Genomic DNA, 16,918 nt, shown 5'->3' with positions numbered 1-16,918 from the left:
TCAAGGAGTGTCCTGTTCTTCAAAGTCTGCTTTATTCCCCCCTGGATTAACAAATTGGCACCCTACCTGGTATCGTGGAGTATAAGAAATGCTGGAAAGAGGGTCATTGAGTTTGCAACACAGTCTTGTGTTTTGGAAATGGCCATAGGCAGTGTGAAGCGGGTTTGCTGGTTGCCTGCATAGAGACCCCATGGGGCCATGAGGATGAACCGTGGCTTGCAGTGGAGACCCAGTGGAGATGCCAGGACCATGAGATGGCTGCCAAGGAGCTGCCAGCCCCGATGAAGTTTCCCAGGACTGTGAGTAGCCTAGCTGGAGGGGCAGAATTGGAATGCCAGAAACTTGTTGCTGGTTAGAATTATCGGACTTGAAGATTTGTCACTGGTTAGAGTTGCTGTACTTGAAGGTATAGAGTTTGATATTTGCCCTGGTTGTTTTAAATCTTGTATTGGTTGAATGTTTCTTTGCTATGCCCAGTGCCATCTTTTGCAGTGTGAATGTTTATTCTGTGTCATTATGGGTTTTTTGAGGTTATTTTTTGGTATTATGGCTCAGTTAAAAGATCTTGGACTATGGGGATGTATGAACATTTTTGGGATTGATAAAAACTATGGGGACTTTTAAAATGAGATGAATGCATTGTATTTTACATCATGTATGATTATCAGTTTATGGGGGCCAGGGGTGGAATGTTGTGGTTTGATTCAGGTGTCCCCCATAAACTTAGGTGTTGTGAATGCTAGGTTCCCAGCTGATGGAGATTTGGGAATTAATGCCTCCTGGAGGGAGTGTATTGTTGGGGGCAGGCTTAAGGGCTTTATAGCCAGTTTCCCCTTGCCAGTGTTTGGCACCCCCTCCTGTTGCTGTGGTCCACCTTATGTTGGCCAGGAGGTGATGTCCACCCTCTGCTCATGCCATCATTTTCCCCTGCCATCATGGAGCTTCCCCTTGAGCCTGTAAGCCAAAATAAATCTCTTTTTCCCAGAAGCTGCTCTTGGTTGGGTGATTTCTACCAGCAATGCGAACCGGACTGCAACACATAGGGAGACTCAGAGTGAACAGTATGAGTGTTCCTTCTAAATTTCCCTACAGAAGCTTCCAAATTTTATCCTCTGCATGTTTGTGGCTCTACTCCAGTCTTTCCTTGAAAGTCTCAGTTTCTCTTATACCAGCTTTATGAACTACCCTCCATGTGCTTGTGGCTCTGCTTCAGTCTTTTCCTAAAAACTTTAATTTTTCCTAAATGATGAACATTTAATAATACAGTGTTTTCCACATGAGAGCTTGTTTCCTGTTTCCCACATGTTTGTGTCTGTGCTCTAGCCGCCTTCTTAGATCCTAGTCACCCTTAAATTAAACCCACAATTTGTAATTTCTCCCTAAATAAACTTAATAATACATAATTTATGCTTCTTGAGTTCATTTTAGCAACTTTTCGTTAAAAATAGAACAAGATCCCAAATTAGGGCTCATAAATTTGGGGACCCATTTTGACCTCCAAACTCTGAGTCAGCTGTTATAAGTTTGGAACAAGTTCAACTAATGGCTCATATAGAAATCATGCATCAAACAAATTTGGGGTGGTGGGTCTGAATGATGAGCAGTGAGGTGAGATGCAAAGAGAGCCCACCACAATTCCAAGGAGGCTGTTTTGTCAGGAGATGAAAAGAACAATAGCAAACGTTAATAGGATTTCTGAGGATTCAGCAGCCACCATCTCAGTGAGTCAAAGTTTTCCGGAATTTCAGCCCTGACTAAAATTGCCTTATTGTCCTATCAGAAAATCAGGGCAAATCAGTGTTTACCTCTCCGTGGGGGCTTGGGACCTGACTAACTGCCTATAATGTGAGTAACTTGGCTCTGAAGCTCTATCAAAAGAGACTGAAGAAAGCAGGGCATGGTGGTGCATGCCTTTAATACTAGCACTCCAGGCAGAGGTAGGAGGATTACCATGAGTTCGAGGCCACCCTGAGACTACTAGTGAATTCCAGGTCAGCCGGAGCAATAGTGATACCCTACCTCTAAAACAAAAGAGAGAGAGAGAGAGAGGGAGACTGAAGAACTTTAGGAAGCTTTAGAGCAGCCCAACTCGAGGTAAACAGAAAGCTCATAGCGATGCAAAGGGATCTTTGAAGCAAACCCTGCTAGAAACACTGCTATAGAGACAAGCCAACAGGTCTCAGGTCTGAGCAAAGCCAAAGAATCAAAGCAAGCTTCAGAAACAAGATGCAAAACCACAGAGGCTGTAGAAGCAAAGGGCAGGGCTGGGTCCAGAATAACAACTGGACAGATAGACAGATGGGCATGAGTAGGCCGCATCAACAGTTGGGACTGAACCAAGCTAAAGTCCTAGGAGCCTGTCGGTCCTTCGATGCATGCACAAGGCGCAGCATGGATAACAGGCCATCGGGGGCCATCACCATTAGTGTCATATGTCTTCCACTTGAGGGGGTCCAGGTGCAGGAGTTTCACTTTCCTCAGTCTGGTGTGTCTGGGGTCAGGATTTCTGGAAATGGCCCCTGTCTCAGAATTGTCCCAGGCATCTCATACTGGGAGAAAAAAAGGGCTTGGGGACCTGGTGGTTTCCTAGGAAGATATTTCATACAATTCCCACAATTTGTCAGTATCTTGCGGAAAGAGTAGAAATGAAACTACGGTGGCTCAGTGATGGGTGGGAGCACATCTTAACCAGGACTTCTTAATTATGCAAATCTCTTGTGCCCCAACCTTCATGTTAGGATCCCAAAGAAGGACCTTTGTTAAAATATGGACTGCTTCATAAATTTGTGTGTCATCCTTGAGCAGGGGGCCTGATAATCTTCTCTGTATTGTTCCAATTTTAGTATATGTGCTGCCAAAGCAAGCACAAGAATTTTTAAGGCAGGTCACTGAACTTCTTTGTTCCTCTTTCTAATGTGGCCACATTGAGTACATTTATTTTTCTGTTTTATATTCTTACTTCTCTCTTTAATTGGCCCTTTGAGGATAAGTGGCTGAACTTGGATTATTAGAACTGCCAGGACCCAAGATGTGGCCCTTACATTTCCTCAAAAATTCTTTGTTTTTCTACTTACTGGAGGGTCTTGCACTCTGAGAAAACTCCTGAGAAGTAAGCCTTGTAAGTACCACTTTCCAGATGAGGAGTTGGAACTAGAAAAGATAAGTAGATCCATAGCTGCAGTACACACTGGGAATAAGTCATTGACTTGAGGTTGACCTTACCATAAAGTGACCCAAATCCATTGCCAGGCCTAGTGATTGCATAGCCTTAATCTGTGTGATTCTCAAGGTCACCACTGTAAATCCTACAGACAAATTAGCATTTCCACTTTATAGGATTTCTGAATTAGACTCTGTAGCAGGCAGATTCAGGTTTGTTGAGATGAACTTCCAGACCAGGCACACTTAGGAGGAAGGGATTTATTGAAGCTTACAGACCCAGGGGAAGTTCCATGATGGCAGAAGAAGCTGGCCTGCCTTCACCGGTCCAAGCAGAGAGACAGAAGACACAAGCCCAAAAGCCACACATCACACTACAGGTGGAACTAGACACTTTGCATCTCTTTATATTGGAATTTCAAACCTACCATCACAAACTAAGATCCGCTCAGTGACACCTTTTCCATCCAGGTGGCTGCAGATCTAAGCTACAAACTAATTAAACACTGAATATATTGGGAGCCATCTATTCAAACTATCACAGACTCTCATCACAAGCAATCCATGTAATGTATCCATTGTGTATGGCCATAGATACATTTCTGTATGCACCAGTCATATTCTGTTTATTTAGTCAATGTGTATACGATGAATTTTCATAGTACCCTTGATATTTCTTCATGTCATGCAGTAAGATAACTAGTATCAGGACAGGAGAGATTGCATAGTGGTTAATGGTGCTTGCTTGCAAAACCTGACAGCCCAGGTTTGATTGCTTCTCTAGGTTTTGCAGGAGGCTCTGACATGCCCACCCCCCTCTCTCAAATAAATAAATAAATATTAAAAAATTTTAAAGACAAATACCATCATGTCTATTTTTAAATGTCTTGACAGAAGTATTTAATAGAAAACACAGAATGACTTTGATGTCAACGATGTATGAAGTTTTCAAGAATCACTAAAAATCACCTTGCATTGTAGAATGATAGGATTTAATAAAAGTTTTTTTTAATAAAATGTTGATTCACCCCAAATTTTTATGTAACAGTCTAAACTGTAATGTGATAACATTAGAAGTAAGAACTTTAGAGGCAAAAACCTCTTAAAAAGTAAACCTTTCATAGAGTAAAGCACTAACAAATAAACTACTGCCCTTAGAAAAGATGCACCCCTTCAATCCCAGCACTCAGAAGGCAGAGGTAGGAGGATTGCTATGAATTTGAGGCCACCCTGAGACTCCATAGTGAATTCCAGGTCAGCCTGGGCTAGAGTGAGACCCTACCTCAAAAACGAACAAGCAAACAACAACAACAACAAAAGTAATAATAAAAAAATAAAAGAAAGACAAACACCTTGAGAGCCATGTCAGAGCATAGGAAAGAGTCATCTATAAACTGAAAGTACACTTTTTTTTTTACAATTTTTACCATTTTATTTATTAGATACAGAGGGACACACACAAAGAGAGAATGGACATGCTAGGGCCTCTAGCCACTGCAAACGAACTCCAGATGCATGTACCACAATGTGCATCTGGCTAACGTGGGACCTGGAGAATTGAACCGGGATCCTTTGGCTTCACAGGCAAGCATCTTAACGTCTAAGCCAGGCCTGAAAGTATACTCTTAACAAACACTGAATCTGACAATTGCCTGGACCTTGGTTTCCCAGCCTCCAGATCTGTGAGAAACAAATTTCTTCTGTTCTGAAGCCACAAAGTCATTGTAGAAACCTGAGCAGACAAAGACAATTATATTTTTGCATTTTTTAAAATAACAAATATTTTGTCTTTAAGAGAATAGTGCATACAGGAAGGTAGATGAAATGATCAAACACAGAGAAAAAGGGAACAGAGAGCTGTATAAAGCTTCTGAAGTAAAATAAATAGATAAGGAAAGAAAGAAAGAAAGAAAGAAAGAAAGAAAGAAAGAAAGAAAGAAAGAAAGGAAGGAAGGAAGGAAAGGGGAAGGAAAGAAATACTAAAGCAAAGACCTAGAGAGAAAGGCTTAGAGAAGAAAAAAATCCCCTAGTTTCATTTACACTATTAGGCTGAACACAATGATTACTTAAGTAAAATGGGGAAAAAATGATCTTATTTATACCACTTAAGAGATTGTTGCAAATATATGATAAAAATGAGAGTTATGCATTGGTATGAAAATAATCTGAATACCAGAGACAAAATGAGAAAATTTTGTGACAAAGATATTGAAAGCTTGAAAACGGAAGAACATTGGATGAAATGTAATTGATTTTAGAGAAAGGAATAAAAAAGAAATTGGGCAAATACAAACTGTATGGTAGGAGTGGAAAATGTTATAAGCAAACATACTAGTAAATTGTTTTTCCCAATATATACATTTATGATTAATGTAGATATTCAGATCCAATGCAAAAATAGGGAACCTAACTCAGGATATGTATCCAAGATTGTTCTGTGCCTGAAGAGACAGACTTCTGATAACAATATGTATTAAACTTCCTCATTCCATTAAAAGCACAGGATACACAGACCAAATAATTTGCCAAAGATTATATCATTTATATGCAATAGAACCAAAATTTCAGTTCTCTTCGGCTTCTGCATCCAGGTTGTTTTCAGAATATCTTCAGTCGCAGTCAATGCAAAAGTACCAGGGAAAGCTGGAAGTCTCCATTATAAAATCAACAATGATGAATGCAAGCAATTCACTTCAAGGGTCTGTAACAGACCACATACCTAGATCTATGTGAAAGATTCAGCTATGAATTTCTTTCTCTCCATGGGCAAAAGCCAGTAAAAAAAGGAAATGTCACACTTTATTCAGTAGACTTAGCACCTCTTCTAGGATTTTGTTCAGAGCTTTTAACATAGCAGATGCTCAGCGGACACTTGAGGGAGAAAGAAGGACTTCCGGTGGAAATACCAGTCTATTTCTAGAGCAAATTATATTTGAAAAGAAACTGTGCTGATATTTTCCATCAGTATTGCTTGTGGGTAGAGTGAAGGACAAGAATTGGTTGTTTAAAAGTCAATAAGTTAATAAGGGCTTTATCTAAGCTTTATTCTACAGATAACCTATCTAATGTCTTTCAATAAATATGTATCCAGATCCACTCTGTGTAAAGAGAATGGACACATTAGTGAATGAGCATCTTTAACTTTCTATGTCGACTTGACTAGACTGTACAGTGTCTAGGTATGTGGTCAAACTTTATTCTGGGCATGTCTAGGAGGTTGCTGTGAATACAATTGACATTTGACTTGGTACAGTGGGTAAATTAGATTCCACTCAGATTATAAGGTTGAGTCCTGAACAAGAGAGAATTTGTCCTTCCTGCCTGAGTTCTAGGATGAGGTAGGATGAGGTCTAGGTAAGCTAGGATCCTGGTCTTCTGCCTTCACACTCTAACCAGGACTGGCTTTAGTGAAGCTCTTGGTTTGCAAGCTCTGGTCTGCAGACCTTGGAACTTCACAGCCTCCATGATTCAACTCTTTATATAAGATTTCATGCATATACACATACAAATTTCTATTTGTGATATATTATAAATAGATGGTCTATTACTTCTCTTGCTTTGGAGAAAGAACCCTGGTTCATGTAGTAAACTTCTGCTTTCAAGATTACTTTGATGGAATAAGACAAGTACACTGAAAAGATACAAGTTGGCAAATTCCACCAGAGAAATACAATCAACAGATTCAAGGGAAGAGAGAAAGAATTTGTGGAGAATTAGGTTCAAGATATTTCCTGGGAGCTGGAGAGATGGCTTAGCAATTAAGGTACTTGCCTACAAAGTCAAAGGACCCAGGTTCCATTCCCTAGTACCCATGTCAACCCAGATGCACAAGGCGGTGTATACACCTAGAATTCATTTGCAATGACTAGGGACCCTGGTATGCCTACTCTCTTTCTCTATCTGCCTCTCCCTCTCTTACTTGCTCTCTGTGGTGGTTTGATTCAGGTGTCCCCCACAAACTTAGGTGTTCTGAATGCTACGTTCCCAGCTGATGGATATTTGGGAATTAATGACTCCTGGAGGGAGTGTATTGTTGGGGGCGGGCTTATGGGCTTTATAGCCAGTTTCCCCATGCCAGTGTTTGGCACACCCTCCTGTTGCTGTGTCCACCTTATGTTGGCCAGAGGGTGATGTCCACCCTCTGCTCATGCCATCGTTTTCCCCTGCCATCATGGAGCTTCCCCTCGAGCCTGTAAGCCAAAATAAATCTCTTTTTCCCAGAAGCTACTCTTGGTTGGGTGATTTCTACCAGCAATGTGAACCAGCCTGCAACACTCTCTCTCTCTATAAATAATAAATAAATAAATAATTTTAAAATATGCTTCCTTATATATTGTCAAACATTTATGAAAAAAGGCAAAATATTAATCTATATAAATAAGCACATATCTCACTATACAACTTCTTCTGGTTGATCTGATTGAAACTTTAGCGATGAAGATAGGGCATGGCTAGCCTAGTACTGAGGAATATGAATAAGAAGGATTTTTTTTTTTTAACCTGGTTCTTTCCTGGCTAACTATGGACTTTGTGCTGTAGAACTAGAAAGAAAAGAACAACTCAAAGAGTTCAGGTTGATGGCAGGCTCTGATAGAATGAGCTTCGGCAAGGATGTCAAGCAGTCACCTAAATTTTGGTCCAGGTACAATTTTCTGCTGTCATATATAGCTTAAACTCCCTGTGCTTTAGTGAAAGGAAAAATTAATAAGCATTACATAGGATAATTGTCATCACTGAGGGCTAGAGTTTTCAGGGAGAGATAAAGAGACCAGAATGCAAGACTTCTACCCAGTATTTCCCTGTTCTTTTTACCTCAAAAGAAAGAATTTGGAGATGAAACAAAATAAAGAATTTGAGGACATTCTGATTTATTTATTTAATTTATTTTTGGCTCATTCTTTTAATCCTAGCACTCAGGAGGCTGAGGTAGAAGACTCACCATGAGTTCAAGGCCAGCTTGGGCTAGAAAACTCCAGGTCAACTTGGGCTACAGTGAGACTCTGCTTCAAACAACAACAACAACAAAAAAAAACAAACAACAACAATAAAAAGTAAGTTTCATTACAGAGAGAATGTATACACTGTAGGAAAACTTTAGTGGAGAGGAAGATTATTCATGAGTTATGTTGGGGGTAGGAGGTATAAGGGAATTTCCAGAATTGTTTGGCATTTTGTAGGAATAGGAACTATTCGCTTTTTCAGTCTTTATAGGGAGGTTTCACATGCATTGTGGTATGAGATGCATAGTCAGTTCTGCAAGGCTAATGATGTGGAGATTTAGTGTAATGAAGCAAGGTTCAGGCAAAGTCCTCTCTGTTGGCCCTGCTGAGGCAGGCCAGCTTTAGGTGACCTTGTGTTTCACTAAGTAGTTACAGGACATCCTTCTGTAGTACAGCCCTGCTCCTCTTTCCTTATGCTGCCCAACCTGCCTCAGGATTTCTGTTTAGTCTAAATATGATAACAAATGTGTCTAATATCGATGGCTGGCACAGAGCAAAGGTTGGAATAGTTTATGCACAAGTTTTTGCTATCTTGCATCTCCACTGTATTTTCCTTTAATTATATAGATTATACAAGTGAGAAAACTAGTCTTTGTTCTGAGAGGCTACTTCACTAAAATATAAGGTTTACAAAAATATTACCCTAAATCCTTGGCATCTCTACCATCCAAACAGCCAAATTCAAACTTATGTCACCTAGCCAATAGTCAGCATTGTCATCCAATGTTTCCCTGTTAGCAATTAGAGAACAAATTGCAACATAGTCTTGGGTTTATCAACACACAAGAGACGAGCAGCCAATGAGCCTCTAAATGCCACAGAACTCACAAACTAGTTCAGTACAAAGACAGAGACTGCCAGACACTTGGTTATCCACTAGTGCTAAAAGACAGGACCTTATTGCTGAGAAAAACCACAGGCTGTGATCACAGGACATTGAGAGACCATTCTGGAACTGAAAGAGAAGCTAGTTTTTTGTTGTTGTTGTTGTTTGTTTTGTTTTGTTTTGTTTTGTTTTCCCTGACTAACCCTTATCGTTGCAAAGTACAATGGGACCTGCTAGGGAATAAAGATCACCACAAGCATAAACTAGCAGGGGACCCTGCGAGCTATGAAATCAACCAGCCAGACAAGAAGGAAAAATCTCTGGAATAGCAGCACACAGCCTTTATGGGTAACCAACTGCCCTCTGATTAGACATGAGGCCTGATCAGTGTGTGTTGGCGGGGGGACCCATAACTGGTACTTTGATAATCCCATGGACAGGAAACTCACAAACTCCTGAGTGATGCCTCGTTGCTTTTTGGATAACAATAGTGGGCTTGCACACCAAATAGTCTCTCAAATAACTATTAATATTCCCTTGAATCTAAGCTGTTCTCACTCTTGGTTGGAGAATCTTTATTTTATTTTATTTTACAGATGGCAGTGAAAACTGGAGAAATCGAAGATACATCAATATAACATGCTAAGAATGACTGAAGTCTTCATTACTTCACAATGAATACCCATAACCCCACTGAAGAAGGCCCTCAGGAAAATGGAAGCAGGAGAGAAGGTATGTAAGAACATTATCTTTAAAAAGTATATTAAAATTTTATAAAACAGAGAGACAAGAGTCAATAGAGTTTGGAATAAGATACATGTATGATCTCCCTCACACAGCTTCAGGATTCCTTCCCTTGGCAATATCCTGGCCCAAAGGACAAATAAAATAATAGATGTGAGGTAGGAGCCCTCAGTAAGTGCTTTACGGTCTTCCAAATCCTAAAAGTCTGCCCCTCGCCCTTGTCCATACATTCTACATGGTGACTGTAAGGGAGGTTTCTTTGTTTTTAGTTGATAGTATTCAATTTCATTTTGATTAAATGCCAGAAGGCTGAGACTATAATTATATAACATAGAGAAAAATAATGGCTTAAAAATTGAAGCCTAGTTTCCTAATGGGCAAGTAGAAAAGAGGACGGAAACTTGAGGATGAAGAGAAAACTCTCCAAAGGAGCAAGTAAGTACAGGTACTCATTGCTTTTTAATTCCTTATTATCCCTTTCTTTGATATGAGATGAAATCACTTTGGTTATAGGGACCGACCACATCCTAATGCAAGAAGGACAAAAGAAAGCCAGTTTCCTAATTCAATCTAGTATACTTTTCATATGAATGTAGTACTAGAATCAGGAGCTACTGCAACTCCAAATGTTCCCAACAGACAAATTCATAGCTCATAGACAGCCAGCATAGACCTTCACCTCTGGGTCTTCAGTGATTTAAACATTGAGGCATCATAACTATTTTGTCCTACATTCTTTCTTGGATTTATGAAATATCACTGTGTATATATGTATGCATAGTTCTATGTTTGTGTGTGATACAGGGAGAGATAGATAGATAGACACAAAGGGGGGATTTTTAAAGAATTAGTGAATTGTTTCAGAATCCTAGATTTCTTTGCACAGCTTTTACATTATTCTCAAGCATTTATTTACAGAAAGTTAGTTCTGAAGAATAAATTGTGTTAATCTTCTGTGCTTGGAAAGCTATTTGTTCACCCTGAAGCAAGACTATCATCAGTAGTCTGATGACTAGATAGAAGATGAGCTTATTGCTTATTTATCAACTCAACCTGGCAATATTGAGAAAATATATTTAATTGGCTTCATAAGGCCTAAGCCATCAGTTTCCTCTTTATCTTGAGACGCTAAATCTGTCCACTGTCTGCAAACCTCTTCATCCACCTCCCAAATCTTGGCAGATTTCTATCAGGGAGAAGCCACTGCAGCAATGTCATATTCATGCTCATGTTCATATTCATGTGTATTGCCATCACCTAGAGAGCTATGAAAACTGATACCTATATCTCAAATACAGAGCTGTGACATGGGCCCTGGGTGTCACCCACAGAGATCCTATGTATGTCTCCTAGGTAATATCAGCCATTGCACTTTGTCATTTCTTTCAGTCTTACTTGTGCACCACTGCTTTGAGGCATCCTGATGCTAGGAGAACCATTACTGAGTACCCACCACTTTATTTGAAGGAAACATCACTCTCATGTCCTAGGAATTGTATTTCTTTGCTAGTATGTGAGCTTCACATGACCTTGGTTATTGGTGCTTGGTAATTAGGTTGATGGCTAGTGTCCTCAGACCTTGGTCTTCATCAAAGGTTCTTTGCCTCTTGTCGGTACTTTTCATGTTCTTTAATTTTCATTTTTAGTTAGCATGCAGAGATTTAGATATCATTCATTCTAGAATTTTCAAATATAATTTATTTTCCTTGGTCCTCCTCTCCCCTTCTCTCTCCAATTTTTGTTTTCTCTCCTTCTCTTTACATGCACCTTTCCTTCATCCTCCCACAGCCCCTCTTCCTATTCATCTTTTTACAGTCACTTTGGCTTACCTTTCTACCATTGCAGGTTTTACTCACAATTGCCTCCCTTTATGTACATACATCTTAGCATTATAAGCTAGGATCTCTATATCAAAAAGAACATATAGTTTTGATCTTTATGAGTTTGGGTCTCTTCACATAATATATTTTTCCAAACCCATCCATTTTTCTACTTATTTCATTTTTCTGTACTACTGACTAGAATTCCATTGTATATTGGTACCTTGTTTTTATTTATTTTTTTGTAGTCTTCTCTCTTTTATGTTTTTATTTTTTCCCATTTTTTCATTATTACTTATGCACACAGTGTGTAAATAGCACATGTTGGTACCATCCTTACTCTCATCCCTGTTCTCCCCACTCCGGAAGGCCCCTCCACATTGGGAATGCCAGATATCCCCATGAGGACTGTGGTCCGGCATTGTGGGGTTAGCCATCAGTTATGGGGAAGAGGCAATGTCCCTGTACATAATGTCCCAACTTGTGTCTCTACCTATCTTTCTGCCCCCTCTTTAATGAAGTCCCCTGAGCCATGTTGTATTCATTTTAAGTCTACTTCAGTGATGGGGTCTTGGGAGCTTCTGTGTCCCTGGATCTCTAGTTTGGACAAAGTTGAGTGTTCTCTGTGTCTATTTCCTTCACCCTTGTGCTGGCTGGTACCAGGTTCACCAAGAAAGAAGCACTGTTGCTTATTTCCCCAATTGCTCTATGGTTTCAGCTGGGGTCCAGGTGAGGGATGATGGGCTAATTCTCTCCTCAGCTTCTGTGTCCATCTGGAAAAGAGAAGCAGATTCTCCAACAGAAAATGAAATCAGCACCAAATAAATGGTATGCAATTATTAGTTCGGGGAGAATTTAATAGATATAGCCCCTCTTACAGCCCAACATTGGTGGGAGCTTGATATTAGAGAATAGACTCACATTTTTGTATATGATTCTGACTTGTTTCTCAGTTCTAGCTATGGGTTCCATTCCACTGAGTGAAGATTTGCACAGTGATCACCACAGAAGCCTGCCTGTGATACAGATCCAACTAAGGTAAGACAAGCAACGCAGACTTCTAGCCAAACCATTTAAGTAAAGACTATTCAGTCAGATTTGCAAGACACAGGAACTGCAGGATTTCTTTATTGCTCTTTGTAAACTTCTTTTCTTTCTTTTACTTTCGATCAGTGCCATCGCGTGGAACCGCAACATAGCAACAGGGCAACTGAAGCCTCTTGGCCAGGGCTAACCTCTGGCATTGGCTGAAGGCCCTTAGCTCCCTGTGTGAATTCTGACAGCCCATTCAGGCATTGGCAAAGACCTCCTATCTAGCCTCTGTTCTGACCACCGAAACCAGTTACATAACAGCCAGTAAATGCCCTTAGGATGGCTGTCAGATTCACACCCAATCCTTGTTGCAACTCCCCTAAATGTCTCCTCTACCCTCAACCTTTCCTTTAACCAATCTCACTATAAGACCACTCCTCCTGTCTCCCCAGTCCCACTACTCTCTCACCATCTAAATAACATTTTCACGTTGCACTGCTTCCTTACTAATGAATCACTACCTACTGATTTAACTTGCACACAAAACACCTCTGTAACTACGGAACTTATATCCCCCCGCCCCCCAACTGATTTATTTCTGGTGCAAATAAACCCTGTTTACTCACATTAATAGCACCACCCCAGGACCCTGTATTCTGGTAGCTGTGGTCCCCCAACTCACCATGTATAGCCCTGATGAATTTGCATGGCTCTTCCACACCACTCACAAGAGAGTAGACTTTCTTCCATTAGTGGTAGATGTAAGCCTGACCACATCAGTTATTTCTGCAGGGGTGGAAGGTGGAGCACTGGGGCACTCCTTGTATACTGCCAGGGAATTTTCTGAAAAGCTACAACAGATGATTGACTCCACCACTAATAGTCTTGAATCCCTACAGAGACAGATCACCTGGCCAAGGTTACCCTACAAAATAGAAGTGCTCTCGACCTCCTTACAGCAGAAAAAGGAGGGACATGTATGGCTCTCCAAAAGGAGTGCTGCTTCTATGTCAATTAATCCGGAATCGTTGAGGAAAACTTAAAAATTTTGCAAAAACTTAGTCAAGAGTTGCATTCTCAATATGGTCTCTCCTCCTTTCAATTTTGGGCCAATTCCCCCTTCCTCTCCTGGTTGCCATCAGTACTAGGACCTCTACTTATCTTAATCCTCCTATTCACAATCGGACCTGTTATTATAAATAAAATCATGTCTTTTGTACATCAACAGATTGAAGCCATTAAGATGCAGCCTTTGGTTCCTTATCACAGACTGGAGCTGGCGGATCGAGGCGTTGCCACTGAAGACCTACCACCTGCAGCTGTCACTCTCCCTTGATCATACATTCTATACTCATTTACTATGCTACTGTCTTCTACACCTCTGCTATCACTGTGGTCTATCTGTTTTATGGCCCAAAGTCTTCCCCTCCTTTAAGAGCTGCATAGGATTCAGACCTATGCATATTGGCTCACAATAAAATGAGTACGATATGGGCACCAACATGGGTGCTAGGCAAAGCACCACAAGGGAAGGTCCCTTTCTGACCACTTCTGAATTCCCTGAGAGAAAAACCTGACTTGCATGGAGGTTGGTACCACAACTGTTATTTACATAGGCCCTGCCTCCCCTCCCCAAAAGGTACCAAGGGCCAAAATTGTAGTATGAAAAAATGGCAGCCCACGGAAGGAGTCAGGTCCCTGCTTCCCTAGTTGGTTAGCGCCCACTGCTGCTTAGCAGGGCCTCCCCCGCTTTTTGTATAAAAGAAGGGAGGAGATGTTGGGAGCTATGAGCCTATCCTCGGCATGTTGACAGAAACTGCCATGTTGTGAGTTAAGTTTCTATTTCCTCATCTAATGATCTATTACCAGAAATGAAGAAACCGTTTCACCTGGGTGATAGCCTCCCCCAGTGATGCTGGTAATTGATGAAGAAATAAAGAAATTACATTTAGCCAGTAACCCTGTGATCTCTGGCCTGAATATGACTCCTTCCCCCTACAACCTATGTGTAAAAATAAAATTTCAAGACCTCGACAAACACCTAGCTTGGTCTCCTTCTTGTGTCTGTTTGCCTTTCCCATTCAGGTTTACTTCCCCTTGGGTCTGTGTTGTTCCCCAGCTGGCCAGGGCACTATATCATGGTAAGTTCCTTCTATTTTTTTTTTTCCAGTGTAGCAGAGTTTCCAGTCTTTTATTGTGGTCTTTGATCTATTTAGACTTGACTTTTGTGCATGGCAAGATGTGTGGATTGAGTTTAATTTCCCTACATACGGTTTTCCAGTTTGCCCAGTACCATTTGTTGAAGATGCTATCTTTTTTCCAGCCTTTGTTAGGACCTTTGTAAAATATCAAGGAGCTATAGTTATTTGATCCAAAGTTCAGATCCTCTATTCTATTTGATTGGTCTGTAATCCCATTTTTATGCCAGTACCATGTAGCTTTTGTTATTATGGCTTTATAACCTAATAATATTTATGCTATTATGCCTAATAGCATCACCTTTATGACCTAATAGCATTAGGTCAAGTATGGTGATACCTCCAGAGGTATTTCTTTTGCTGAGGATGTGCTTGGTTCCCCTAAGCCTTCTGCCATTTCATATGAATTTTGAGACCATTTTTTCTCTCTGTGAAGAAAAATGTTGGGATTTTTATTGGTAAGGCATTAAATCTGTATATTGCTTTTGGTAAGATTACCACTTTCACAGTGTTAATTCTGCTTATCTAGGAACATGGAAGGTTCTCACCATTCACTTCTACAAATTTTGCAATTTCAATTTTAATTTTATCTACTACCCATTTATTATTTAAAAGTGTGTCGTTCAGTTTCCTGGAGCTGGTGGGACTCCTAACACATCTCTTGTTGTTAATTTCTAGCACTACAGCATTGTGATCTGACATCATGCAGGAAATTATGTCTACTTTCCTAAATGTATGGAAACAGGCTTAAAGGCCTAGTATATGATCTATTTTAGAGAAGGTTCCATGGGCTGCTGAGAATAATGTGGATCCTGTAGATTTGGGATAGAATGTTCTGTAAATGTCTCTTAGGTCTAATTGATCTATGGTGTTGTTGAGCTTTCTTACTTCCCTGTTAATTTTCTGCTTGGATAACCTATCTATTGCTGATTGTGGAGTATTGAAGTCCCTGACAATGATGGTGTTGGTGTTTATTTCTGTTTTGTTGTCAAGTAGGTTTTGTTTTATGAATTGTGGTACACCTGTGTTTGGTGCATAAAAATTAATGATTGGCATATCCTCTTGTTGGATCATTCTTTCGATAAGTAAGAAGTGGCCTTCTTTGTCTTTTTGGAAGGCTTTTGGTTTGAAGTCTATTTTATCTGATATTAGTACAGCTATGCCTGCTTGTTACTTGTTTCTGTTTGCTTGGAATATCATTTTTCACCCTTTCACCCTAAGAAGGTATCTGTCTTTAGTGGCCAGGTGGGTTTCTTGAAGACAGCAGATTGAGGGGTCTAATATTCTGATCCACCCTATTATCTTATGTCTCTTGATGGGTGAATTGAGCCTATTAATGTTTAGGGTAATAATTATGAAATTTGGTTTAATATCTGTCATATTGTGGTGGTTTATGTGGTATGGTGTTTTCTTGGGCTTTGTAGTTTTTTATGCCTTTTCTGAATTTGGTTATTGTGATTTACTTCTTAAAAATATGGAATCCTAAATGAATTTTCAAGTCATCCTTGAGCAGGTTCCATGCTAATCTTCTCTGTATCATTCTAATTTTAGTATATGTGCTGTTGAAGTAAGCACTACCTTGTTTTTAATTATCCAGTCATTTGTCAATGGGTATATAGGATGATTCCTTTTCTTAGTTATTGTGAATACAGTGGGAATAAATATGGATGAGCCCATATCTCTATGGTAGTGTGTGAATTCCTTATGGTGTTCATGACCAGTATGATTGGGCCATATGGAATTTCTTCTAACTTTTTGAGAGGCCTCCATACTGATTTCTATAGTGGCCGTACGAGTTTTCCCTCCTACCAGCAGTGACTAAGTTATTCTTTCCCTCCACTCTAGCCAGCATTTGTTGTCTGTTTCTATGTTGATAACCATTCTGACTAGGGTGAGTGATATGCCAAAGTGGTTTTAATTTTTGGTTTCCTGGTGACTAGGAATGTTAAGCATTTTTTATATACTTGGAGCCATTTGTGTTTCTTCTTTTGTGAACTGTCTCTTCATTTTATTAGTCTATTTAGTGTTTTTGTGTGTGTGTTTAATTTTTGGAACTCTTAAATTCTGGGTATTTGCTTTCTGAAGTATAACTGGAAAAGATTTTCTCCCATTCTGTAGGCTGTATGTTCACTTTAATGA

At 40.0% G+C, this 16,918-nt stretch overlaps 1 protein-coding gene and 2 non-coding genes across 3 annotated transcripts in view; all 3 read right to left on the bottom strand.

The window, feature by feature from the left end:
• The window catches only part of Tmc1 (transmembrane channel like 1), a 144,598-nt gene that overhangs the window by 114,240 nt on the left and 13,440 nt on the right, over nucleotides 1-16,918 (bottom strand). The gene's annotated exons all lie outside the window — the stretch shown is intronic.
• Nucleotides 2,761-2,867, bottom strand: LOC123458182. Its single transcript, XR_006635480.1, has one exon. It is a non-coding gene; the product is annotated as a U6 spliceosomal RNA (small nuclear RNA).
• Nucleotides 16,248-16,354, bottom strand: LOC123458233. The gene has a single exon (XR_006635530.1). It is a non-coding gene; the product is annotated as a U6 spliceosomal RNA (small nuclear RNA).

The sequence above is a fragment of the Jaculus jaculus genome, chromosome 1 (assembly GCF_020740685.1).
Source record: "Jaculus jaculus isolate mJacJac1 chromosome 1, mJacJac1.mat.Y.cur, whole genome shotgun sequence".
In the NCBI taxonomy this organism is placed as follows: domain Eukaryota; kingdom Metazoa; phylum Chordata; class Mammalia; order Rodentia; family Dipodidae; genus Jaculus; species Jaculus jaculus.
Note: the sequence above shows the minus strand (reverse complement) of the source record. Positions and strands in the feature narration are given on the sequence as shown.